The sequence below is a fragment of the Arvicanthis niloticus genome, chromosome 2 (assembly GCF_011762505.2).
Source record: "Arvicanthis niloticus isolate mArvNil1 chromosome 2, mArvNil1.pat.X, whole genome shotgun sequence".
Lineage (NCBI taxonomy): Eukaryota > Metazoa > Chordata > Mammalia > Rodentia > Muridae > Arvicanthis > Arvicanthis niloticus.
The window spans coordinates 2,308,531-2,335,070 of record NC_047659.1 but is presented as its reverse complement, the minus strand read 5'-3'; the positions used below and the strand labels follow the sequence as shown (position 1 = coordinate 2,335,070).

At 41.9% G+C, this 26,540-nt stretch overlaps 1 protein-coding gene and 1 pseudogene across 1 annotated transcript in view; one reads left to right on the top strand and one right to left on the bottom strand.

Moving 5' to 3' along the window:
* The window catches only part of LOC117702781 (disks large homolog 5-like), a 75,638-nt gene that overhangs the window by 17,943 nt on the left and 31,155 nt on the right, over nt 1-26,540 (bottom strand). The gene's annotated exons all lie outside the window — the stretch shown is intronic.
* LOC117703985 (uncharacterized) lies at nt 4,097-11,728 on the top strand (annotated as a pseudogene).

The following is a 26,540-nucleotide window of genomic DNA, read 5'->3' as shown; positions in this document are numbered from 1 at the left end:
AGTCCCTACATTCGATCTTTGTCCTTCCAGACTTGTGTGGTTTCTCATTGAAAGAGATTACCCCAAACCAGAGATAGAAGTTACTGGAGACCTTTATTTAGGTACAGGTGCCTGAAGATGGCATGCTAGTTTTCTTAGGTCACCAGGCACCCATGCAGTACTCTTGTGGGTTCAAGATTATGCCCTAGAATCACAGATTGTCAGGTTTGGAGGAGATCTGTCACCTCTCATGCCAGATAACCATGCAGATTAGGCATGGAATGCCTAATAATGAAATGCCCAATTAAGTAGGTCCTCTTAGGGGCAGAGGTGGAGGAAGGAAACACCATTTAAAAGTCAGCTGAACAGTGTTGGGATGAAGCTTCAAACTATTGTGCCAGGATGGAGCCTGAAGCAGAGGTCACATGCCTCTAGTGGAGGGCATGCCTGTGCAAAGCTAGGAAGGGGGAGCGAGAGATGGTTGATGTTGATCTTTAAACACAGTAGACTTCAGAGTGTATTGAGGAAGTATTTCTTCCAGTTGATGCTTCAGTCTTGAGAAGTTCCGCTGGAACAGATCTGATTTTTGAGACTAACAGTGAGTCAGAAACTTGATGTGTAAAGAAAACAATCCCCTGCCTCCCCAACCTGATGCTGTCAAACCATGGCTTTTAATCAGCAACTTGAGAAGTATTGAGGGAAGGGGTTCAATTACTCACTGTTGGTCAACTCTTTCTAAGCTCATGCTGACACAGAGGGGACACCTGTAAACACACAGAAAAACAGTCACCATCACATGATATAAGTCTTTTATCCATCTGTCCATTCTGTGCAAGGAGCCTGGGGCTTACTTACTTGTAGGTCCTCAGCACAGTGCTTGACTCTTGATGAATGCTACCAGCCAGGCAGATTAACATGGCTCTCACTACTGCCATTTGTGTAGGCAAAAAACAGCTGGACATCTTCTTTCATCTACTAAACTTTCCTGAGTATGCAGTGTGGACTAAGGCCTTTTTTCTTTCTCTTTCAGATAGACATCCCTAGTCTTGAAAGCATTCTGTAACCCATTCTCAAGGACCAACCTTGTAGCAGCCAAACTGACTACTGAGTCTCATTTGCCCTTTGTCTTGTAGCTGTTGTCGCAGATGAATGAAGTTACAGGCCTGGAATGTCACTCAGGGGGGTGTTCAGTGTCCAGTGTAGGGGTATACCATGGCTGGGGGGAAGACGGGAGGAGTGGATGGTTCATGGAGCACCCTCATAGAGGCAGAGAGAGTGGGATGGGATACGGGGGTTGCTAAGGGGAGGCCTAGAAATAGAAAACATTTGAAATGCAAACAAAATATCCAATTTTTAGAAAGAATTAAAAAAATAAACCAGATTCACTTCATACTGACCTTCCAAGTTGGAAATTCCTGCAATAGAGGTCCAGCATCCCATTACCTTTGTCATTGTCAGGATACTAGTGGGAGTAGGTTTGATGGAAATATCCTCTCAAGAATATTCACAGAGTCAATGCTTCTTGTGGAGCATCTGAATGAAGTACCAAGTTCAAGATTAGTTCTGCATGAACTTCCCAAAGACAGTGGAGTGGAGCAAGAAGAAAGTCAAGTAGAAGGCATCCATTTCCATCTCCTTCAGCACCTTTCCTCAGGACAGGGTAACTTGGTTAGGTAGAAGAAGGGAGGTCCTGAGAGTTCTGGCCCTCATCTGCTCAGAGAAGGTGCCAGGTGTATTGGGAAAATGTGGGTGACAGGGGTGTATTGAGCAGCATGTAAAGTGAATAAGTAAAAATATATTAATACAGAAATTATATTACATTCTTTAACAGAATGGGAAAATGTATTGCTCTACTAATTCTAGGGTGGATACACTGGCAAACACTTTAACATCTAGAGTGACTAGATGTTGTACAGCAGGATACCTTTGTCATTTACATATACTGTGTACACAGCAAAGATAAATAAAATGGAGGACTTGCAGCCCAATGGACTCTGCTCACCTTTTCCAGAACTCTTGAGGCCTCTGTTCACCCAGGTCTCAGGGCTCATCCAAAATGCAGTCCAGAACAAACCCTGGCCAAGTTTTCCTGGGTTCCTGGCAGATGTCTGCCTCAGGCTGCAGAGGCACTAAAGGGCCAGACATGGCCTTCAGAGAGCAGACATTCTTTCAGCCATTCTAGGCGTTCTGCCATCCAAATGCAGACTTATGCAGAGGCCTGTCATCTCAAAAACAATCTCTTAGGTAATCCAAAAATGGGATGTCATCCTATAGTCGTGATGTGTTGGGTAGACCATACAAGTTTACTAACATCTCTATGACTGTTTTCCTGACTTGAAATTGAATTTTGGGATGGATCATCTGTGGAGTGGTTGCTAAGAATAAAATCATTGACTAACATAAATAATACAGCTTTACATAAATGGGTTTAACATTCTAGGTGCCGTGCAATTAGCTGCAGGAATTAAAAACAAAAACCAAACCAAACAACAGGAATACTAACCACAACAATTTTAAATAAAAACTGTTGAGTGCTGGGGTGAAAGGCATGTATTAACAATGAACAGATTTGTAGGTATTCATAATATAAAACAAACAGACATACACTCCTATTGCAGTTGTAGCCGTTGCAGCAGAGATTGCTGTGTGATATTGTGTGCTGCTTCCTTTCCCCAGATAGCTCAGGCCTCCAGTCCTGTACCAGGTGTGCTGGACATAAGAGTAGCCTAGTTGACCTGCCTGCTGCCATGGCATGATTCTGCAGCAACCCTTCTTTTGGTAAACAGGAGTCTGAATCCAGTTGGCCCATTGTTGGGGCATCCAGGAACCTTCAGGGCAGGAAACTACCAAGACACCATCAGTGAAATTTCAAAAGAGAAATCACATTGGGAAAACATGTGCCCTAATGGGAAGAAAAGGCCCTCAAACTTCTAATGCATCAACAATCTTCCCCTCTTCTGTTGAGCTTTGCATGGTGATATTATGTGGCTCAAGGTAGTAGTCAAAGGCACATGTCACCCCGCAAAAGCCATACATGACTACACTGTTACATCTGTGAAGTTATGTGGCATTATAGCACAGATTCAGCACATCCAGGATAAGAATGCAGAAGCCACAATGCCAAAGGGACGCCCTCCTGAACTTATGGGCCCATTACAATTGAGGTTCAACCTGACCTCAGGCCATCCCACTCCCTGCCTAGCATCCTGATTCTTATGTGTGATATGAGTACAGTGTCATGGTACAACCCCCAACATCCTCATGCCTGGACTTGGGAATTGAGGAAGACAGTTATTGGAGAAGTGACAGCTATGAGGCTACAATGTAGTAGTGCACCGTCCAGGTTGACCTTTGCTCACTGACGGCCACTTATACAATTGTCTGTTTGTATTTGAGAAAGGAAGGATGTGCACCTTAATACTTTGAAGAAGAAAAAGTTTACAATTTTACATTTGCCCTGTAGTTGAGCCCCTATGTTCCAAAGAAATGGGAGCTTTCCTTGCAAAAGATAGGATTGTAAACCAGAGATTTTGTGAAACACATGCATGTGTATATGGAAACAATGCCCACTATGAAGGCATGGACATTAAGAAAATACTATCCATGTTTTATACAGTTAAAGGTATAGGAGAAAGATATTGGCCTCTGGGAAACAGGGAAAACCCGGGGAAGTGGCCTGTATTTCACATGAATTGGCTCAGGTGGTATATTTATTATTGAGAACAATTTCCCACATTCATGGTCTCTAGAGATTTGGGTGCTAAAGAATTTTTTTGTACCCATGTCAGGGTCCTAACCAACTCTTTCCATCTGAAGCACTTCACTTGTCATGAAGCAGAGAGAAAACTCTAACTTTGGATGGAGAAGTTGCCAAAGGGTATTCCCTGGGTCATATGGGAGGCTCCAGGAAAGAGCACCCCAGAAACTGCACAATTTAGGGACAGCTATTTAGCAGGTAGGTCATGGCAGTATCCAGTGACATCATCAGGAATGCCTTCCTTGGACATTCTCTTGTATCTAGGAAAGAAGTAGAATATTCTGTGATGTCAACTGTGTTGTGGTGACAACAACTACCTGTGGGATATTTCTTCAGTGCCTTTTGGGTTCACAAACAGGCATGTTTTCCAGGCTGCTTAGGCTTTTTCGGAAAGAGAATGGTGATCAAGGAGAGACCACTCCCAGTAAGAAAGAAGCTGGCCTCCTGTTTTGTAAGAAAGGAAGACTGAAATCATTGTGGGGAAGGCACAGTGAGTCCTGGGTAGAGTTGGGGAACTTTCTGGAAGAAATAGGCTTGAGCTGGGCCTTCCAGGAGTATGCCTTACAAGCTGGAGCCTTGGGATTTCTCAATGGTAGAACAATAGTCAAGAATTTCTGATTATTAGTTTGACAGAGAGCCAGGTACTGACAAGCCTGCAGCTACTTTTCTGGGAGCTATTTAATTTCGTTTTGAGTGGCAAAGAATGCCATCAGTAGGAACTATGAGATTAACAGTGTGTCTGTTCATGGTAGGAGTTGAAGCCCTTCATCGTCTAGATTACTACAGGTTAAAGGAGTCTCTGAGGACAAGAACAGAGAAGGATGCTACACTGGTCATGTGTGGGGTCTCAGACACTTTGGGTTTCAACACACATGATTAGACCTTGATGGTGCTAAGCAATATGAACTCCAGGATTTACCTGCATCACATCTGATATGAGCTGACAAAGATCCCTAAGTCTTTATGTCTGAGGCAGCTTATGTATTTCAGTGCATAATACTCTCTGTAATAGAGAGTGTGGCATATGTATGATGATTGTGGTTGGGAAGAGGGATATAGCTGAGCAGAACAGCTCAAAGATTGCTTTTCTGCTCCTTCTGGGATTCATTGTGTCTCTAGCTTTTCCTCTTCCTCACCCTTCTTTTGTTGGTAACAGAATGGTCTCTGCTGCCCCGGGTCCATCCACTCTGCAAATTCATTTGTGTTTATTTATCTCCAGACTCTGCTAGGCAAACATCATCCCAGAATTCCACCATCAGTAACTGGAAAGAGATGACGAGATTGGAAGAACTGAAATTGAAGATCAAGAAGATGAGCTTTGAGGAGGAAGAAATTAGTCAAATGCTGAACCTGTACAATTATAATGATTTGAACTACAGGTAGTAATTATGCTCAGTCCCCTGTTGACTGTATTGTACCCTCTCTATTAACCCAAGATTTCCTCTCATCAAAGGAGTGTGTCATCTCTAATCATGCATGTTAGAAAGCCCTGACAGGTATTGAGAAGTAGGATCCTTGACCTTGAGGTACTTGGAGTTTGATTGGTTCTGTCCACAGCTGGAAGGACTTGGTCAGATTTGCTGCCTCTCAGTGTGTAAATGAAATGCCTGCAGGTCATCACTGCTTTCCTCTGAGTTTGGTCCTTATACTCTGAGACTATGGCACCTCCCTGGATTTAGCTGGCATTCTAATTGTGTTTGTGGGTGGGTTGGTGTGTATGTGTGTGAATGTAGTTGTGTTTGTGCTGTTCAGGATCTGAGGCTCTGCGACCTTTGATGGGGTTTGAGGATTTGTCAGATGCACAGTTTGCAGGTCAGGATAGTGTTGAGTCAGTAGACAACCAAATTGTTCAACTGGGTACTTTGCTCTTTGTGTTTGCACTGGTGACACATAGGAATCTCCTGGGGAGGAAGTGTTATTAAGCCTCTCCCTGGAAATACTCTTCTTGTCCTCTGAGAATTCATGTAACAATAGAAACCAAGGATTGAGAGGCCTGCCTTAAAAATAAAAGAAAAGTCATCAGAAAAATCTATTGGGCCCAAGATTGTGGCGGAGACTAGGAGAAACTTCTCACAGAACTAGTGTATTCCTTCAGGTTCACACGAGATGCTCTTGGAGGTCTGCTCCCTCTGTTTGCTCCCCTGGCTCTGCTGTCCTGTGCCAAGGATTATAAGTTTAATCAGCACCAATAGGCCCCATGTCCAAAGAGCAAGGCTGTGGCATATATTATTGGCTGGGGTAGTCCAGGTTACAGCCCTTCTGCACATGACCCTTACAGAAATATTTGCTCTGTGTGCCATACCCTAACACAGGATGAACGTTGAATTCAACATCATTAAAAGAAACCACGAAAAGACCATTATGAATATCCAGAAAATGACAGAGTCAGTAATTGATGCCATGGAGAAATACAAGGACCTCATTGAAGAAAACTATTCCTACAGGTGAGTGACTGACACAGCTGAGACCTCAGCACTGGACAGGGAATGCTTCTGTCCTCCTAGTACTCTGAACAAAAGTAAGGGCTCTGGTTCTATACTAACTGTTTCTTAAAAGGAACCCTGCCTTGAGGCAAGGGTCATGGATTTGTACCTCTCGCACTCAGGTGTCCTAATTCTGAAGAGTGTAGAAGTGTATACGTTTGTAAGACCTTTCAGTCTTTATTCTTCCAAATTCAGGATCCTCTACATAGAAAATATTTTCACCTCGATGGGAATATCAAGCAACACTGAACCTCTATGGCTCTGACAATAGATTTAAACATCTGGGATCCATGACAAAAATGGAAAGAGTGTATTCCTGTTGGGTCTTCTCTCCTCTGTCAGAGGGGAATTGCCCTCTACCTGCTAATGGTTTTCTAGTACCAGGGACATATAAGCACCCATGAGGAACATTTCATCTCCCTTGATGGACATAAACCCGCTTGCTGTCAGGCCTTACAGAAGTAATTTCAGTCTGGGGGAATGTGTCTGGTCTCTGGATGTGACCTGCCTCTACTTGGTGCTGATATGTATACTGGGGACTCTAGTCTGAGGCTGTCTAGGGACTAGGACACTTGCAGGGATAATGGTACTGGGAGGAGTGACAGGCAAATGGAAGCTGGCTGGGAATCACCATTTTGTTTGTTTGTGGTTCAGCACCAGGCACTGCCAACTCCTTAGAGAATGTTCTCAACTGAAAGACAATGTCAGGATATTGCTGCAGAATGGGAACAGAAATCTGCTGGTGGAGCAGAGTGAACCACAAGTGTCCTATGGAAAAGATAAGAGCTTCTGTGAGGAGGCCAACAAGAACATCTATGTCCCGGGTGCCAAGCATCAGCAGGTAGGAAGAAACTTCAGAGGCAGAGTGTCCTCATGTCTAACCAGAAACATGGATAAACCAGTGTCACTGTCCACCAACTTATCTAGGCCCTCACCTATGTCTCATCCAAGTGATCATTTATGTGATCATTTACAAGGCTGTGTGTGGACGTAGCCTTTTTCAAAAACTCCATGTTTAGAAACTAAATGCTCTATAGGTCTTCAACCCTGTCAGAAGTCCAGAATGACTGAGTTAACTCAAATTATGGGAAGACTAAGCATAGCTTCTAAAACTTAGCCAATTTATAGAAACCACTGAACACCTGAAAAGCCCCTATACTACCGAACTTTGGAGCATCAAATCTTCAGCCTTCTGGCCCAGAGTTATCTGACAAACCTTAGTGATGCAGAATTATTAAGGGATGATTACTCTGTCTAGGCAGATATAATCAGTCAACTATTCTGCAAGTGTGTCCTTTTCTGGACAGTAATTTGTCTGTAGATGGAAAGAGGCAATTCTTGCCTAGTGGCTGTCACCGCACAACTAGAGTAACTCCAAGGATGCTCAATTTCTTCTTAGAATCCACAACAGGAATCTGTCAGGAGCAGACAGGTCTCTAATCAAAATGAACATTAATATAGAAATATTTGTAACGTCAATTCTATGGACTTCTGACGTTTTGAAAACCAACTATCCATGTAAGGTAACCTGGACTGTTGTCTGTTAACTCCTCTCAGCTATTTCTAACTAAAATATGGAAAACACCCTAATATTAAACTCAAACCATGAATTTTCTATAGTCCCTTAACTCATAGGCTAACCGTCCCAAATCAGTTTAAAAAGTTAAAGAAGGACTGGTTCTAAGCCTTGTATTCCTAAATGTGTTATACAGGCACAATGCCCATGACAGTATCAATATTCATCTCACTTTTATATCAATATGAAGCTCATACCAATGAAATCCTTAAATTTGAAATCAAAGTTAATTTTGTACCACTTAAGAAATTATAACTTCATCTTGATATTCATTATACAGATTGCTACCAATAGGTTATGGCTATGCAGTAAGTCCTAGCTAATCCTCCCTGTTCCAACCAAACCACTACTTTTCCCTAGAGAGGCAGAGCAATATCAACCACCTTATTCCCCAAGCCCAGGGAATAGGGACACTGGCTCTTCTTTAACTTCTTACTTTGAGAGAAAAGATCTGAGTGGATGGTTTTCAGCTGACATTCATTCTAAAGCCAAGAAAAAAGCTAGATTCAAAACTAAGTGTTTTAGTTAGGAGAGATGACAGAGGTTCTGGTTATTCAACAAAATGATGGACTGGGTATTAGGACTATCTTGTACCTCACTGGTACAATTAGGAATGATTATGCACTAATTGTATTTTGAGAGAAAAGTTTTATTTTAACAAGAAGGGTGATATGTAGGAGGAGAAGGGGAAGGAGTACCGAGAGGAAGAGATGGAGTAAGGAGAGGAGAAGATGAAGGAGAGGAGAAGCTAGGTGATGAGAGAGAGAAAGAGAGAGAAAGGGGGGGCATGGAGTCAGATGTTCACGTGTCTCCACCAGTCAAAGATAGTTTATATATCTAGGTTGGGTATTGGGTTACACTTCTGATTAAACATTTCCAAACTTATTAAGCCTTTGATTAACATTTAAAAAATCCTATAAAAGCCAAAAGGAAAAGGAGGCATGGGATAGGGGTTTTCTAGGGAGAGGAAATGGGGAAAGGGGATGGCATCTGAAATGTAAATAAAATATAAAATAAAAAATTTAAAAAATTAAAAAAAGGAAAGCAAATGCTCTTGCTCTGCTTGAGTCTGCATTTTTTAAGGGCGATGGGTTGGCTACACACCACACCACTGCATGCCATTAAGTTTGAAGGGTGCTAGGTGGAAGCCCTTCTTTAGCATAGCACAGGGCTTAGAAAGATGAAGAAAAGACCTGTATCTCATTTGCTTTACAAGGATCATGTGAGATTCCAGGTAGGAGGTAGTTTTCAGGGATGAGAGCATAGTGGAAATGACAAGTAAGTGGATCTCACTGTTGCCTTTGGCAGATGTTGTTGTTCTTCTCCCTCTGCCCTTTTCCCTCTATCTCAGGTTGGTCTCTTCAGGCTTCATAGATCTTGATCCACAGTGACAGATCCTCAGTAGCAGCTTGTCAGGCTTGTTTTCTCTGAGTGCTGCTATAGAGGTCATTGTTCCTGGGCCTCACAGTTTGGCCTTACAGTCTAAAGCTGGCTGGATGAGCAGGGATGTGGCAACAGATTCTCACAAGCTGAGGTTTCTTTTGAGAGATTTGAGTCTTCAAAGAAAATTTCTGCATATATACCCACCCCCATTCTGACCATGAAAAGTTTTCTCTAGGGCTTTTTATTTTTCTAGGAAGAATAGCGGTGATGTAGGTCTCACTTGAAACATCTGCTTCGCCTAGACAAATGACCTTTTCTTCAAACATGACAGATTCCTCATTGTTTTCTGCTCACTTATGATTTTTGGTGTTACTGTGTGTGTGTGTTTGTGTGTGTGTGTGTGTGTGTGTGTGTGTGTGTGTGTGGTGTTAGTGTGGTGTTAGTGTGTTTCTTCAGACATGCAGCTGTGTGTGTCTTGAGATGCCAAGTTTAATGAGAAAAACACTCTGAGATTTCAGTTTGTTTCCATGAAACATCAAATACAGCAGTCAAATTATTCTGCATCTCCACCTAGCTCTCAAGAGAAACAGGACACAAAATATTCTTGTGAAGTCAGATTTTCAAATGATTAGGGGCAAAACTATTGATTCTCATTGAAGTCCTTTGGACCAAATCAAAGGAATATGGTACATGGAGGTAAGGGAAAGATTGTTGTATAAAATCCATGTGTTTATGTCTCTTTTCTGCTCTTGGTGAATTGTCAAGGCTCACTGGAATGTTAGGTTGCTCACTGTGTCGTCTTAGCATTTTAGGTTGTTTTCCTCATTGTCTGCTACCATTTCCTTTCCAGTTACTTCTGCTCAGTAAAAGTTTTCCTTCAAGTTTGTCTTGGATTTTATTCCTTGAGAGATTGAGTTGCTTGGCACTGTATCTGCATCTAGCAGAAATCCCAGGAATGTGTTGCAAGAACAGGGGTGTTTCAGGAGCCCCTTGAAGCTCAAGATCTCTAAAACACTCACTGTGTGTTATCTGTGTAGCATTCTGCAACTACTGGTATTCAAAATAATTTCCTCTCAGATAAAATCAGCCTCAATGGCGGTTGAGAATAATGAGGACCTTCAGACAGGTCTGGTAGTATAAAATCGGGTAGGTCTGTGAGAAGCCTTTTTTCAGAAAGTGGAAAAGAAGTCCCCTTTTACCCAGCGAATTAGAACAAGTAGTAGATGTACACAGAGCAACTAGGGCACATCAGGGTTGTAGTGGTCTGCAGAGCATCCCTGAAGGAGAAACTATCCAGATGTCCGTTAGCTAAAGAGTGAAAATGCACCATTTGGTGCAGCCCTTCCATGGACTATTGCTCAGTGTGAGATAATCCAAACAAACATTTGGCAATTCAACTAGTCAGCCTTATCTTACTCAAAATATTCTTGACAGTCAAATGATGGGGAAAAGTTTTATATTTTTTCCTAGTTATGGGGAATTCTTATTATTCTGGGCTCATAGCTTTGAACACCAAGTCAGTCAGGCTATGGTAAAGGGAGCTCCTATTGGAAGAAGTTGTTTACTTGGGGACAAGTCTGAAACAGTGAAGAAGAACAAGAATCTAATATACCACCAACATGTGATCCTTAGCTGGGAAACAAGCCTACTCTACACAGCCTTGGAAACTTGCTAAGGCAGATTAGATAATAAGCCAAGAAGCCTGATTCCAAGTTAGGTTTAAGGGAGGAAAGCATATCATTGACTGCATTGTCCATATGCTATGCCACTATGTACATATCCCATGCAATATTTGATATTTTTATACCTGAAAAATATACTGGGCAATTTTTATATTAGCCATAACTGGGAAACTAAACTGGTCACTGCAATATACCATGCTCCTATTGTGTGAACACATACATAAATATACAGGTGTGTGTTCTGTTTCGTCATGACCATCACCTTATAGTTCAGTGGACTAATTTTCTTTAACACACTCTCACTGATTATAGGACCAGAGCAGTGCCCATGGATTGCATGGGAGATGGTTTCTCTGGGTATTTTCAGATAAAGGGACTGACAAGTGGAACACAGGCAGGTGCCTGCACTGGAGAAATAATCATAGTCTTCAATTCTTGGCAGGTTTTTTATAAGACATCTACATGGTTTTTTAGGTAACTCTCATGTGTCTTGAACTCAAATTCAGACATTGCTACAATGTTACTACTCAATATAATATACATGGACTACTGGAAAAATATAATTTTTTTACACCAGTAGAGTGTGTAGTTCACAGTTCAGTTTCTAGCAGTTTTTAAAAGCTGAGAAAACGATAAAGCCTGGGTACTCTATGACACTTGGGCATGAAAGAATGGCCTCAGCTGATGGGTCATGCTGGACTGTCCAGCTGAATAGAACTGGTGTTGGAGGGAGAGCTGAACTGACAAATGCTTACCAGGTCTTTGGCCCTTCCTTCTATAGGTCTAAAATGCTCCTGCAGAAACTCAAACATGGCACAGACCAGGACAAGATCTCCCACCAAGAGAACTGCTGTATGAGGTGCACTGAGTGTGTGCAGCAAATGCACCACTATGGCATCTCATCCCTGATCACCATGACAATCGTGGGCTGCAGTTTCTTCTTTATATTGCTTTCTTTGGCATGAATAGGCCTTAATTTCATCTGGCCACTAGCCCAGCAAGAATGCACATTTGGAGGAGTTCAGGGCAGTGCTGAGGCACATCAAGAGCTGCTGGGCATCAGGGAAGAGTAAGAGTGTACATTTTTCTTGCCCTGATGAAGAATAACTTCATGGATATCTGTCAACAAACTTGCAGACTTTGAGCCAAAAACTGTAACATGTCTTATGCTCAGTCTTGGGAGGACATATCCTTCAAACACAGACTCCAAAAAGAGAAGACCTGCTTACATTTCTCTTGAAAAGATTATTTCCATCAATAACTGCTTTCCTACTATGTTGCCAAGGTCAGCCACAGGCTGTAAGTCTGTGCTGCAAAATGAGCAGCCAAAGAATGCTGCTTCCCACAGTTCGAGAGTTTAGATTTTGGTTTGAGTTTTTCTAACTTTGGTTATTTGTTTTATCTTGTTTTCATTTGAAGTTTGTTATTGATTTATTGTTGTTTTGTTCTTGTAATTGATTTGATATTTTGATAAGCCTATACACTGTACATATTGACTGCTTGGTTTCAGTCACTTTTGAGTAAATTGAATGTAGTCTTATGAATGAAAGAGTGATCTCTTAACTCTTCACTTATAGGAACTTTCTTTATTCAGGTGTGATGTCACCATGTTGAAATTCCACACCTATTAGACAGAGATGGATGTCTAAATTCTCCCAGGGCTTGGGCTTTTTAATTACTTCCTGATCTGGTCTGTCCAGGTCAGTGAACAGGGTCTATCTAGCAAGAGAGAGAGAGTGTTGGGATGGAGGGGCAAGAGGCACAGAGAATAGAGACAAGACTGAGACTCTGATGAAGTGCTATTTATTGCAAGGAAATTCTGGGTACTTATATCCTTTACCAGGTGGCTTACAGCCATGGACAAGCAGAGGAACACAGCTGAAGGTGCTTTTCATGTGAGCCTTGCAGCTGGGGACAATAAACAGCAAAACAAGATATGTAAGCAAAACAAGATGTTTATCAGAGTGTGCTCAGCTGTTGTAGGCTGTTTGCAAAACAAGTCTCTTATGTTGGTATATTGCTCAAATGGTTGCAAAGAGGGTAGCACTTTTTGCTAGTAGTTGGCTCCCAACAACTTTCCAGCCAGACTGAGATACAAAGGTGTTGGAAGCCCACCCCTAGCAGAAAGCAGCTATTCTCTTTGCAGCCTTCTTGGGCCATATATATGTAGGTTGATCCTTGTCCACCCTAAATAAAGACTTGTTTTTCTAGGCTGATATTTTTGCAAGCAGCCCACAACCACTGAGCACACTCTGAGAATCATGTTGTTTTCCTCAGACATACCCTGGACTTGTTGTTTAGTGTCCCCAGCTGCTAGGTACTTGTGGTTAAGAGTCTCCAGCTCCACTCCCCTGCTTGTGCTTATATACCCATAATTGTGTTTCAATAAAAGAGACTTGATCAGAAAACTGTCTTGTCTTCATTCTTTGCATCTCTTGCCCCTGAATCCCCACTTTCTTCCTTGTAGAACCCATTGATTGACCCTCATGGCAGGTCACCTGGCAGGCAATATGGGGCAGTGAGAACAAGAGGCTCCTTGAGGGACATTATTGAAAGAAGGGTCTTCGACAGGAAATTCAAAAGTGTAACAAAGGTGGTCTCTGCTGGAACCTGCTGCACTGACACTGGTAAGTCATAGTATGAGAATGGGGCAAGAAATAAGTCAGCATGACCTATATGTGGAACAGATGAGAAATGCTTTAAAGACAAAAGGAGTAAGGGTGAAATTCAGCATTTGTTGTCATTTTTTTATTTCATTAAAGACTTATTTCTGTGGATTCCTCAGGTAAGAACTATTGATGAGAAAAGATGGCATAGAGTTGGAGATGCACTTAAAGAATTTTACAGGCCATTTGGGCCTGAGAAGGTCCCAGTTACTGCCTTTACATAATGGAACTTGATAAATGAAATGATCTCACAAAGTGTCTGTCGATAGTGGTGGTTGTTGAAGAGGGTGAAAAAAATTAAAAGACAGTGAAAAGAAAGAAAAAAGAAAGGAAAGAAAAAAGGTTGATTCTTCCAAGGAAGATATAGATTTAATTTCTCTAGATAGTGATGATGATCAGGGAGGGTCCTCTCCAAGGTCATCCAGTAGGCCCCAAAATTTGGATCAGACTTTAGAGACAGAGAATCCAAGGGAGAAGGAAGCCAAACCAAATAGAGTCCCTCAACCCAAAGAGAGAAATGACTTAGCAGTTCAAAGAAAAAAGATAAAATGCATATACCCAAAATTAAAATCCAAAATAAGACCAAAGGATGATAACTATTTGTCTTAGTCAGACTCGGATAAGTTGAACTCAGGTACTGAGTCACCTTCAAGGGTGTTCTTATTCTTCCCCACTGCTTTGACCAGCCATGTCTTTTGTGCTTCCACATGAACTTTAAAATTGTTTTCTAATTCTGTGAAGAATCAAAATTGGCACCTTATTCACATTGCATTTTGTTTATAGATTACTTTTCATAGAATGATCATTTTCACAATATTAATCTTACCAATCTCCAGTTGTGGGAGATCATTCTATGTTCTAGTGTGGTCTTCAATTTCTTCAGTGTTTTAGTATTCATTTCAGATGTCTTTTATGTCCTTGGTTAGGTTTACTCCAAAATATTCTCCTCTTTAGGCTGCTGTGAATGGTTTTGTTTCCTTGATTTTTTTCCCTCAGTATATTTACCATTGTTACATAGGCTGGCTAGTTTATGGTCAACATGTCATAAGCTAGAATCAGTTGGGAAGAAAGACCCTCAATTGAGAAAATGCCTCCATAAAAATGGCCGACAGGCAACTCAGACTGTTTCCTGAATAATTATTGATATGGATGGGTCTGCCCCACTGTGTGTGTTGCCAACCCTAGGCATTGTTCTGAGCTGTAAAAGAAAGTAGGCTTGATGAGGAGTGAGCCAATAAGCATTGTCTCTCCATAACATCTGCTTCTGTTTCTGCTTCCATGTTTCTGCCTATGTTTAGAACATAGTCTTCATGCTGACTTCCAGGCAAATGAATGTTGTTGAAGAAGCAGAACCTAAACATAACAAGTGGATCATAACAACCACATAATAGAGTATCATGGTTTCAGAGTGAGCATCACAGTAAAGTGGTCACCACAGGAGGTCACAACAACATGTGGTCGTAATTATCTTTAGAAGAAACAAGGCATTTTTGCCATTTTGGAATGGGCATAGTACACAGCCCTTTGAGTTAAGGTTATTTATTAGGTATAGGAAATTTGAGAAATGTATTTAATCATAAACAGCAAGGAACATAATATTTCTTTAGTATAAAATTGTTTTCAAGCCTAAGATGGAGGCAGGCTGGTTTATCAATATTATCTAAATGGCTATTTGTTTTCTAGGAGAGATTTGAAAGGGTGTGATTTCAGATACAAGGAGAGGGAGAGAGGGTCTTAGAAGAGTTGGTGGAGCTGAAAACAATAAGTATTGTATGAAAAAAACATTTTCAATAAATGAAAACTAGAAAAAGGAAGAAAAACTGGCTGCATTCTTTCCATTTGAAATTTGAGTGAAGCTAACTTCAAAAATAAAAGATGAATTAATATGGCAAAAGAAATTCTAAGACTGCATGAAATGATCTGTAGTGACCACATTTAATGAGGTTTACAGTGAGAATTAGAGGTAAAATGTAGAGCAAATAGATGTAGAAAAGTGTGTGAGAAAATCTAAGGATTAAGACTAAGTGGTAATTATTAAAGAAACAAGTGCAGTTAAGAAACCTAACAGCAAAACCCTGAAAGTTTGAAGTGGTGGGTAACTCACTGCACCCCCAACATTAAAATCAGAGGACAATTTGTAGGTGGTTTGCTCTTTCCTTCAACCATGTAGGTATAAGGGAAAAACTCTAGAGAGTTGGCAAAAACAACTTTACTTGTTGAGCCAACAAACCACCTGATCACCTCAGTCACAGAATTGAAGAAGCTCTGTACCTATACTGAAGTTCATGTGTATATCTGTCCATCACTCATAAAGAGGTGATTTTTTTACTCTCGGTTTTGACAACACCAGTCTTGAGATGCACAGGATTACTTCCTCCTCAGTCTTAGAAGTCACACTATTTAGGGGAGATTCACCAGAATAAGTTACTCATCTGAATGAACATTTTCTAATATACTGTGGGATCTACTATGGTAAAAGTGCAACATCTATTTGTAGGGGACAGTTCTGATGTTAAGGTCCTGTTCTCAATTGTTTGTTGACCTGTCAGTAAAAAATGCCATGGGCTAATTGCAGAGCAGAAGGTACAGGTCATTGGAAGAAATGCAGACCAAAGGAAGGGGCATGAGAATTGGAGAAAGAAGAACAACGCAACAGTGTGAGGTATCAAAAAATGGCCACAGAGTCTGCTCCTACAGGCAGGTGGTCAGGGGCATTTAGCAGGGAACAGATGTGACTGAAAGGCTAAAATGTAAGGGAGGTGGAAGAGGTAGAAATAAATTGACAAAGACACCCTTTTCCAGTCTGAAGATATTAAAACCCCTGGAGACAAGTAGAAAATGAACAACTCTGTGTGTGTGTGTGTGTGTGTGTGTGTGTGTGTGTGTGTGTCTGTCTGTCTGTCTGTCTGTTTGTCTGTGTTTTAGCCTCAGATTTAAGGGAAGCTGGGAGGGTCCTGGTATCAGAATCACTTCCCAGAGTAAAGGCAGAAGGTAGAGCAAAGATACAGGCAACATCTACCATCCCTCTCACTTGCTAGCCTTTAATGGAAATATTCACCCCACAGTCCTGTGTCCTCTGCTGCAGGCTCCATCCCTCTGGGCTTCTCGGAAGCTTAATCTAAACACTGTTTTGATGGCACTTCAACAGGATTTATTTACCACTTCTACCACTCAGAGTGTTCTCAATTTTGCATTTCATCTGATAAAGCCTAATCTGCACTGTCATGCACGATGAGACATGAGAGATCTGCTCCAACCCTGACAATAAGAGATCCTGAGGCATGATAAAAAAAACCCACTCTAATACCCTACCTGGAGGCCTCAGAGTTTAAACATTGAACATGCCTGCCCCAAGTATGTCTCAAGGTCTCAAGAATCTTCTCTCTTTGGTTGGGTGTGATCCAGTGCAGCTGATACAGCACACAAATAAGGAAAAAAGTCCAGGCAGGGGCTAGATACATGGCTGATTCATTTGATAATTTGTTTTTCAGAGGACCTTAAGAGTGATGATTAACAATCCTCTGTCACTTCAGTTCCAGGTGGAATCCACTGGCCTCTTCTGGCCTTGAGAGAATTGCATGCATGTAGTGTACAGACACACAGCAGGTAAAACACCCATACATATAAAAGAAATAATGCAAAAACAGAAACAACACCCTAACCAAATTAAAAAAAAAAACATTCAATACATTGTCCAGGCCAAGAGAACAAAATCATCATCAGTAGAACAACACCACCACCAAAACAAAACAAAACAAAACAAACAAACGAACAAAAACACAACATCTCCCAATAGATCTTGGAATTCATGAACTCTGCTGTGCAGTTATAAGTGATGCTACCTTTCAAGGAAACAAGAGGCATACAGCTCTGTGGTTACTAATTTCTTTGATACTCCCTTAGTAAATAATTTTATTTCATGGGATATATTAGAGAAACACTTCTATGTTTCTCCTCAGTTTTTTCACCATGAGCATTTAAGGAGTAGTACATTTTAACATGGCTGAATTTATGACCACAAAGATACAGCATGGATGTGGTTTTCAGCATGAATTTGGGATCCACAAAGTGTGTCACACTATCCACATCATAAACACAATTCTTTGTGTAGCTCTGACTGGTTGGGAACCAGTAACGAAGCGTAAGCCACATTACACTTGAAGAGGTCCATTCCTACCTGATACTTCTACTGTTACAAGACTGTGAAACACACATGAAGACTGATGGTTTTTATGAGATAAAAATTAGAGATTGCCTTTTTATTCATAAAAATACATTAATTTTTTTTCAATACCAGCTTAAAGTGGAGGAGTCAAAGTATACTTTATACAGCCTTAGCAAAACAGCAAATTACAGTAACAAAAAATAATAACAAAACTTCAAATGAAAAGAAAGAAAACCATATACTCAAGGCAATCAAAACTCTAACCAAAATCAAAACACAATAATTAAGCTAAGCAGCATTCCCTTGCTGTAGAATTTGCTGCACTAACCTATAGCCTGTTGCTGGCCCTGGAAATATAGTACAAAGGCAGTCAGCAATGGTAACAATCTCTTCAAGATGAATGTAGGTATGCCCCATTGGGGTGGGGGTTTGCTGTTGGACAATTTCTTCCAAGGCAAAGGATGAGTCATGTTACAGACAATACCTCAAGGTCTTTAACATTTGCTTGACTGATCTCCCTGAAATTATTGTTGATGATCCATGAGGACAAGCAAAAATTTACATTCTTGGGCTCCTCCTGGATGACCAACAGATCTTGATGTCCCTCAGCACTTCTGAAGCATTCCATACATGCACTCTTGCTGGACCAGAGGCTAGACAAAATAAAGGCCTTGTAACATATAGGAACCCAAAGAAAGGAAGAAAATGCAGCCCAAGTTTGCCATGGATATAGGGATGAGATGCAATGGTGGTTCATTGCTTTGCACACTCAGTGCTCCCGGTGAGGAGTTGTGTCTGAGGGAGATCTTGACCTGTACTGTGCCCTATTTGAGCTTCTGGTGGAACATTTTGGACCTAGGGGAGGAAGAGACAAAGGCCTTGTGAGAGCCTGCCATGTCAGTTTTCCAGCAAACACCAGGCTTATTCAGCAGGACAATCCATTATGACCTTTGAGCTAAGGTCATTCCCTGTATTCCCAAAGAAGAAGGGCCAGAGAGCACCTGGAACTGGAATTTTTTCTCAGATTTAATAAATGGCTTGAAAGTGAACTGTGAACTACACACTGTGCTAAATAAAAGGCCACATGTCTCCAATAATCCATATATAATGTATTGAAAAATAACTGTGTAGCAATGTCTGAATGAGGCACTATACAGAGGCCTTCAAGGGAGCCTAGCCACCATTTAATTGAAGGCTGTTATTATAGCTGGAGTGAAGGAATCTGCCTGGATTCCACTTGTGCAAATCTCCATCTGTGAATCCCCAGAGAAACCATCTCTCAGGAAATCCAAGCTCACTGAAGAGATACTGTAATCAGCAAGAGTGTGCAGCTTGCAAATCTTCCCAAGGGAAAGCATTGAACTTTAAAAGGGATATTAATAAAAAAAAAGAAAGGACACCACTATGCTTATAGCTACTCTAGTATTATTTGTGGGGAGCCTGTGGACCCCTACTTCTTGTTCTGTGGCTTGTCCTGCAGGGCAGTAAACAGTTTCTGGGAGATAACCTGAAAGAGAGAATCGACAAAAACAGCCAAATGCAAAGGATGATTTGCCTAAAGTCTGATCAAATCCTAATTTTTACTTTTTCACACAGGTGTTATAAACACATAAAGGTAGAATGTGGGAAAGGGGAAGGCGCAGGACTGTAGTTTTTCAGGGGAAATACAGGGTATCACCTGGGCAAAGGTTCAGGGAACAGGCCACTATGATTGTCGATGATTCACTTGTCCTTATCTAAGTTGGTACTATATAACAAGGCTACCTATCCACAAGGTCTATGACTATCCAGGCTGATACATTTCCATGAAGACTACTTGTTTACAAGATCTTATAGCCATCTGCTCATTGTTTTTCCACAGAAACCAGGACTTTGTGTTAACAGGCTGTCTTAGACCTATGGCTGATTTTAGGCCTTCAGTGTATAAGCAAGGCTGCCCCTGACATCTCCTCCCTTCTCCAAGTATAGAAAGACCATGGCAATTCTAATCTTGCAAAGACAGGAATAGAAGCCTGACCTCCAGTAATTAAAGGGGACCCTGTAATGGCTCTGATCCTCTTGTCATTGTCCAGTGAGGCATGAGGGCCAGAACTATCCAGATGTCTTTTTCCTGGAGATGAGATGCTTTTAACATTAACCCCTATGCAATCAGGCTTGTCCCTCAGGAAACACAGAAAGATATTTTAAATTTTTATTTATATTCCCTTGCAGTGCTTAGCCTCGCAGCCTAAGCAAGAATTTAGATAGCCAGTCAGAGGGAGTTCTGGGAGGCTCCTCTCTGCTTGGTCTATGGGTGGGAGTCCCCTCTTTTAGGTTGAGTAGTGAATACCCTGGATAGTGCAACAACCTGGTCCTGTGTCTCATGGTCTTCCATAGCTAACTTATGATAATGTATCTGAATAGATTTTGCTATCAAATTATCTACCTTTTGTTTCACAAAGTTAATCAGCCTATGTAAGGCTCAGAAACCAAAAGGAACAAGTAAAAATATCCCAACTAATGGTCTTAAAATGAAAGGAAGTAGGGTTAACAATCATGAAGGGGTTGAAAACCAATTCTTGTACCAGCTCTCATCTTTGTCCCTCATGTTCTCTTTAACCATCCCTGTCTTCATCTATGTAAAAGCAACATTCGTCTTTAAGGGCTGTACACAGTCTAGACCTGTACACAGTCTTTTCTATTGTAAAAGAGTCAATCAAGTCCAATAATGTCCTTTGCATTTTTGGAGGATCACTTCAGACAGCAAAACGAGGGATTTCTACAGATTAATGATGTCAATCTCTAGTCTTTATTATGAAAGACTCTAATTACAAAACAGTAAAAGGGAAGCCTTGCTTTCTGTCCTGTGAGAGGGCTGGACCGGAGCCTCTCTGAGTGAGGCACCATAGAGCAGGCAGTAGGACCTGGGTCCTACATAATTCCAAAAGTGACATCCTTAGACACCTCTTCATTTCATAAAGCTGGAAGGGGTGGTGGTCCCAGGACCAGGAGCTCCTCTGCCTAGAGTGATAGGGTAGCATTGACAGCCTGGGAGGTAGAGCAGAGGGAGAGGCCCTTGAAGAAGCAGCCAGGAAGGTCACTTCCAGCCTGGGCGCCTGTCCCCATGACCTGAGTGTTTGAGATGCAGCTGCTCCTCTTGCTGCCACTATATGGTAGGCAGGTGAGAGGAAGAGTGCTGTGAGAAAGTCCCTGGGCCATGGAGGGACCCTGACCTGGAGATTCTGGAAGAAGCTTTGTCTCTGTGGCCACTGGATTCTGAAGACCAGTAGATGGCCAGTTATAAGAACCCAGGTGAGTTGTCCTTAGTGGTCAGTGAACCAAACCCACTGCTTTCCCACCAGACTAGGGAACCATCCTATGTGACACTGGAGTGCCTGGACTGTTGCCCCTTGCCCTCTAAGAGCCTCATACTCCCTTTTGAGAATGAGAGGCTGGTGTTCAGGTTCCTAAGGGTCGTTTAAATAGGATGCCAAATCCTTGGAGACAACGTTGGTCTCACGTGTGCAGCTAGCTATTGTTGAGCACCCCTTTACACCCCATATCTCACTCTGGTTCCAAGAGTACCATGTCTGCTTCATGGTTGTTCTGCACATGGGTGGGCCTCTAAACCCAGGGTTAGGAAGTTGTAATGAATGAGGGAAGGACTAGGAAGGGGAATCTGAGGTCACATGGCAAGATTTGGGAAGGGTGGGCTGGGCTAAATATGAAATTATTTACTTTTAAGTGTTGGCAACATGGGTTCTGTTTGTTTAATAAAGGTTTATTGGGTTGAAAAACTCACCTGTGTGTTGTGTGGAGCCTAGGTTTGTAGGATAAGGCCCATCCTGGGTCACCAACACCCTCCTCCCTCTCCCTAGGGATTTAAGGCTAATGACAAGAAAGCTCATGAGAAAACACAGTGGGACAAGTTGTGTGTCTGACACCTGGAACAGACAGCATTGCCTTCGTCCATGTTAATAAACTGATTTTTACAACAACAACAAAACCCAAAACAATAAAATATGTAAAAATGTGGAGAGAGCTACCATGTTCTTCCTCTCTATGAGTAATTTACCCTTGTAGCAGTGACTTGAGAGCAGACAATACCAGGAGCTCTGCTGGGAGGTGACAGATGATTCAAAGATGTGGTCAGACAGCTTAACCAAAGCATGAAGTTTCAGATTCAGTGAGAGACCTGGGCTTAGGTTGCAGAAAGACTGCAAAACCACATGTAATTAACTGGCCTCTCAGCACACCCACCAATATACATATTGGCACAGACATGCATATCCCCCTTCCCCAGACACATCAGAAATCATAAGTGAGCAGGAAACAGTAAGCAGACCTCAATGCTGGAGGATACATTGAATGTAGAAATCCTGAGGTTTCAAGTGAGACCCAGGACTGTGCTATCCATCCCTTAGAGACTAAAAACACTTACTGAGTAGCTTCTTCTGCAGACTAGGTTGAGAGAGTTGGAAATTTTTTTTTCTTGAAGCCTAACATCTTTCACCCTAACCCTCAGCCAGAGAGAAGCCTTTCTTCATACATCCCTGTTCATCCAGTCAGCTCCTGAATAGAAGCTCCAGGAAAGAACCCTAGCAACACTGACATGAAACAGGACTGACAAGCTGCTTCTCAGGCTCTGTCACTGTGAACCAAGGTCTAGGCTGTGTTAAGAGACCATTTTGCAATGCAGGGGAAAAGGGAGAGAAAATATACAAAATGCACCCCCCCCAAAAAAAAATAGACAATGAGAACCAGTCATTTTGAAATTTCACTGGGCTCCAAGACTTACAAATGCTTCCTAACTGTGACCTCACATGACCCCTACCAACAAATGAGCTGCAGTCCCTGACTACATCACTCAAAGCTCTGTGCTCCAGTCAAGGAAGCACACAAAAGGAACCCCTGTAGCATAATGGCATGTGGGTATGTAATGTGTGTTCACCCTATCTATCTTAATGAACTGCAGCTTGTAGTTGAGCAGGTGGTGTTGCTTGCCAATCATGCAGTTTCTTGAAAGAGGCTAACTCCACAGAAAGTTTTGTAAATGATCACAAAACAACTTGATGAGATATAGGAGAGTGCCTGGATAAGGTGGAGGATGGTCTATGGGCTTGACTCTGTTTATTAGTCATGAGGGAAACCTGCCCCTGATGCTTCATGCATCATACCTATTGCTGCTTGGTACATAGGTCATAGATCTTCATGCTGGCCTCCTCACAGAGCCCTGTTGTTTCCACACAGTACCCTTCCATGTTATCTCTGGCCCTGAGGGAGTCATTAAGTCTATGTCCTCAGCATTGAAAGCAAGAAACTCATAGAGGAAGGCAAATAGTTTGGAGGAGAGCCAAGAATCCCTCTTTGTTTCTAATGTCCTTCCTGCCAGCCATGATAAGCACTTTTCCCTATAGATCATAGCATCCACATATGCAGTAACTAAAGCATAGTGGTGTCCTGATATTTGACAACAGGTCTTTGTTTTCCACAAACAAATTTGGGCTATAATTCTTGGGTCCAAATTGTTTCAGTTACAATAACTGCTGAAGCCCCTGTGTACCTGGGTCCATGTTTAATGAAGATTTCCCACCCATCTAGAGCATTGCATCAGAATCTTACATGAAATGTGGGGTTTCTATTAGGTCTAGACTGATCTCTTTCATTATGCTTGTTTCCAAATGCAGTTACAGATGAGCATCTGTGGGTCATCAGCTGGCAAGATGTTAGCAAGATTGATGCCAGGAGCCTTTTCAAACCAGATTCAAGGATGGTTCACATGTGCATTAAACAGCCAGGGTTCCCATGTTCCTTTGAGAAGAGCCTCAACTGCATGGGGTGAATGTAAGTATAAGATGCTAACCCAGAGTTAACTTCTCTGCTTCTTTCACTAGAATACTGGTAGCCACCACAGCTCTTAGACAAGTGGACAAGCCAGACAGTACATGGTCCAATAGCTTGGACAGGTGTAGTACACTGTGATTCCATAGACTAAAATGTGTGGTTCCATACCCTTTGCAGTAGCTTTTGTTTCATGGGCCTATAGATGAAAAGGTTTGGAGGTATCTGGAAGTGCTAGTGTTGGAGCCAAAATCACCTGTCTTTAAAGCCTCAAAGATGATCTGTGCAGACTCATTCCAGATTAGAGAACCAATGGCCTCATTTGTGCTGGGAAGTTTTTGTTAGGAGGTCATTTATGGTTCCTTCTATTTCTATAGGGGTTATTGGACTGTTTAGATAGTTTACCTTATCTTGATTTAATTGGGTATGTGGTATCTGTGTATAAAATCATCCATTTCATCTAGATTTTCCAGATGTGTTGAGTATAAGCTTTTCTAGTAAGACATGATAAATTTTTAATTTCCTGTTTTTGTTATGTCTCTCTTTTCATTTCAGATTTTGTTAATTTGGGTACTGTCTCGGTGCCCTTTATTTAGTTTGGCTAAGGGTTTATCTTTCTTGTTGATTTTCTCCAAGAACCAGCTCTTGCTCTTGTTGACACTTTGTATCTAGCTCTTTGTTTCTATGTGGTTGATTTCAGTGCTGAGTTTGAGTATTTCCTGCTATCTACTCCTCTTAGATAGGTTTGCTTCTTTTTGTCCTAGAGACCTCAGGTGTGATGTTAAGTTGCTGGGAGAAGATGACCCCAGATTGATTATGAAAGCACTCAGTACTGTGAATTTTCCCCTTAACACTGCTTTTCTTGTGTCTCAAAATTTTGGGTATGCTGCATCTTTGTTTTCATTGAATTATAGAAAGATTTTCTTTATTTCTTCACAGTGATACTGGTTATAACAATCCTTCTGTTTCCCTGGATAGGTAGACATAATGGAAGACAGGCAGGCTTTGTGGTACAAGGGGAGGATCTTACTCAGTTGCAGAGAAATGTGCAAACTGGAAGAACCATTGGGATCAGGCAGAGCAGGATAGATGCCATTGATGTTGGATTCTGCAGGGTTCTCAGCTGGCATAGTTATTGGGATGGGTGTCTTATCTATGTCCCTGGTTAGAGCAGATCTCCTGGGAGACAAGCAAGCTTGGAGATGCAGTGTCAGGATCTACCCCAGTTGCAGATGGAGGTTTAGACCTGAAGGATGATGGAGTTCAGAGAGTGTGGTTATCCAAGCTTGGGTGCAGATTCTGGCAGGTGTCTCACATGTGTCTATGATTACCACAGAGCTCTGAAATACAGGAGGTCTGTGAGGTGTGGGAGTGGAGCAGGCATGCTGATAGAACTGGATGGATGTGCAAACTAGAATGCTAGACTATACTTTTTGAGGGTCATCTTTTGAGTATCTGGAAGGCTGAGGCTCATTATCAGAGAAGATGATGGTAACTTTCAGTATATGGAAAAATTCTCATGCCTACAGTGGGTAGTAATAATCTGACACACCAGTGACATGTGATTCTCTTCCCTATTCAGTGGAATATTTGCTGGTCCAGTGGTAGACAGGCACTATTCCTGTTTCCCCTTGGACTGAAATCTTTTGATTTCAACATAGGTTAGCCTATGGGATTCTTAAGGACTTAAAAGTTACCATGGGTCTATTCAGAAGTCAGTTGTTCTTTCCCCAACTTTAAGTGTTACCCTAGGATCCTCAGAGCTTAGAGCATGCAATCTAGGGCAAAGCTATTTTTTATCCATAGGAGTTGAGTGTGTTTTCTTCCAATTAAGGCTCCTATTTTTACAATGTCCTTTCCCTTGTGATAGGCACATTGTTCTTTTTCTAATGCTGCATTGCTTGTTTCCAGGCCCCATTTTTTCTGTTTCACTGGACTAGTTTATTATTCATATTTTCTCATCAGGCTACTACTTTGGTCTAGATAAGTCTCTTGTATTTCTGACTCTCAATCAGTTTACTCTTGTCACACATATTTTTGAGCTACCTCCACCCAATGTGTCCCATTGATATCCTCAAATGCCTCTACATTTTGGAACTTCTAATATTTGGTGCAAACTGAGTGACAAAAGCAATGTATGTTGAACAGTTGACTCTTCTCCAGTACATATGTGTCTGTGGGTGTATGGGTGTGATAAGACCCTAGGAAGTACTCTACAAAAGGAGCAGGATGCTCTTATGACCCCTGTGTGACCTCACTTATCTTTGTCAATTTTATGGTTGTCTGTAGTGCTGTTATGAACCCAGCTGGCAAGCCCTGGAATAGATTTTAATGTCCCATTCTCTTTTTCTCTTTCAGGATACTAGTGAGGTTAGATTTGATGAAAATATAGTCTTAATCCAATTAATAATCTCAGTAATTCTTTTGGGCCATCTGGATGAAGCACCAAGTTCCCGGATAGTTCTGCATGAACTTCCCAAAGCCAGCAAACTGGAGCCAGAAGAAATCCACGCAGAAGGCATCCATAACCAGCACTGCCAGCACTTCCCCAAGCACAGTGTAATGTGGCTTGAGTGGAAGAAGGGATGTGTTCAAGACAGCTGGCACTCCAGTACCATAGCCAGCACCTACCATGTCTAGACCAGCACAAAGAAGACCATGGAGGCAGAGGCTTCACATAAATGATTGCCTGGGTCAGGCAGCAGTTCCTGTAGACTCTGGATTTGCTGATAGGCATCGAGAATGATTGGAATGTCTGACAATTGCCCAGCATCTTGTTTACTGCCATGCCACACAGTCACACTTAGAACACAAACATGGGCTGATGCAGGGGTGAAGGACCATAGGACCAAGGCCCTGAGTGCACCCGCTGCACCAGCAGGATCACATTGACCATCAGCCATGCAGAGAAGAGCACACTGCACATAATCAGCAAGGACCTAAGTTCCACTTAAGTGGATGGTCAGAAACAATAAGACTCATTCAAGGTCCCTGCTCCACTAAACTGGAGGGGAAGCTACAGTCCAGCC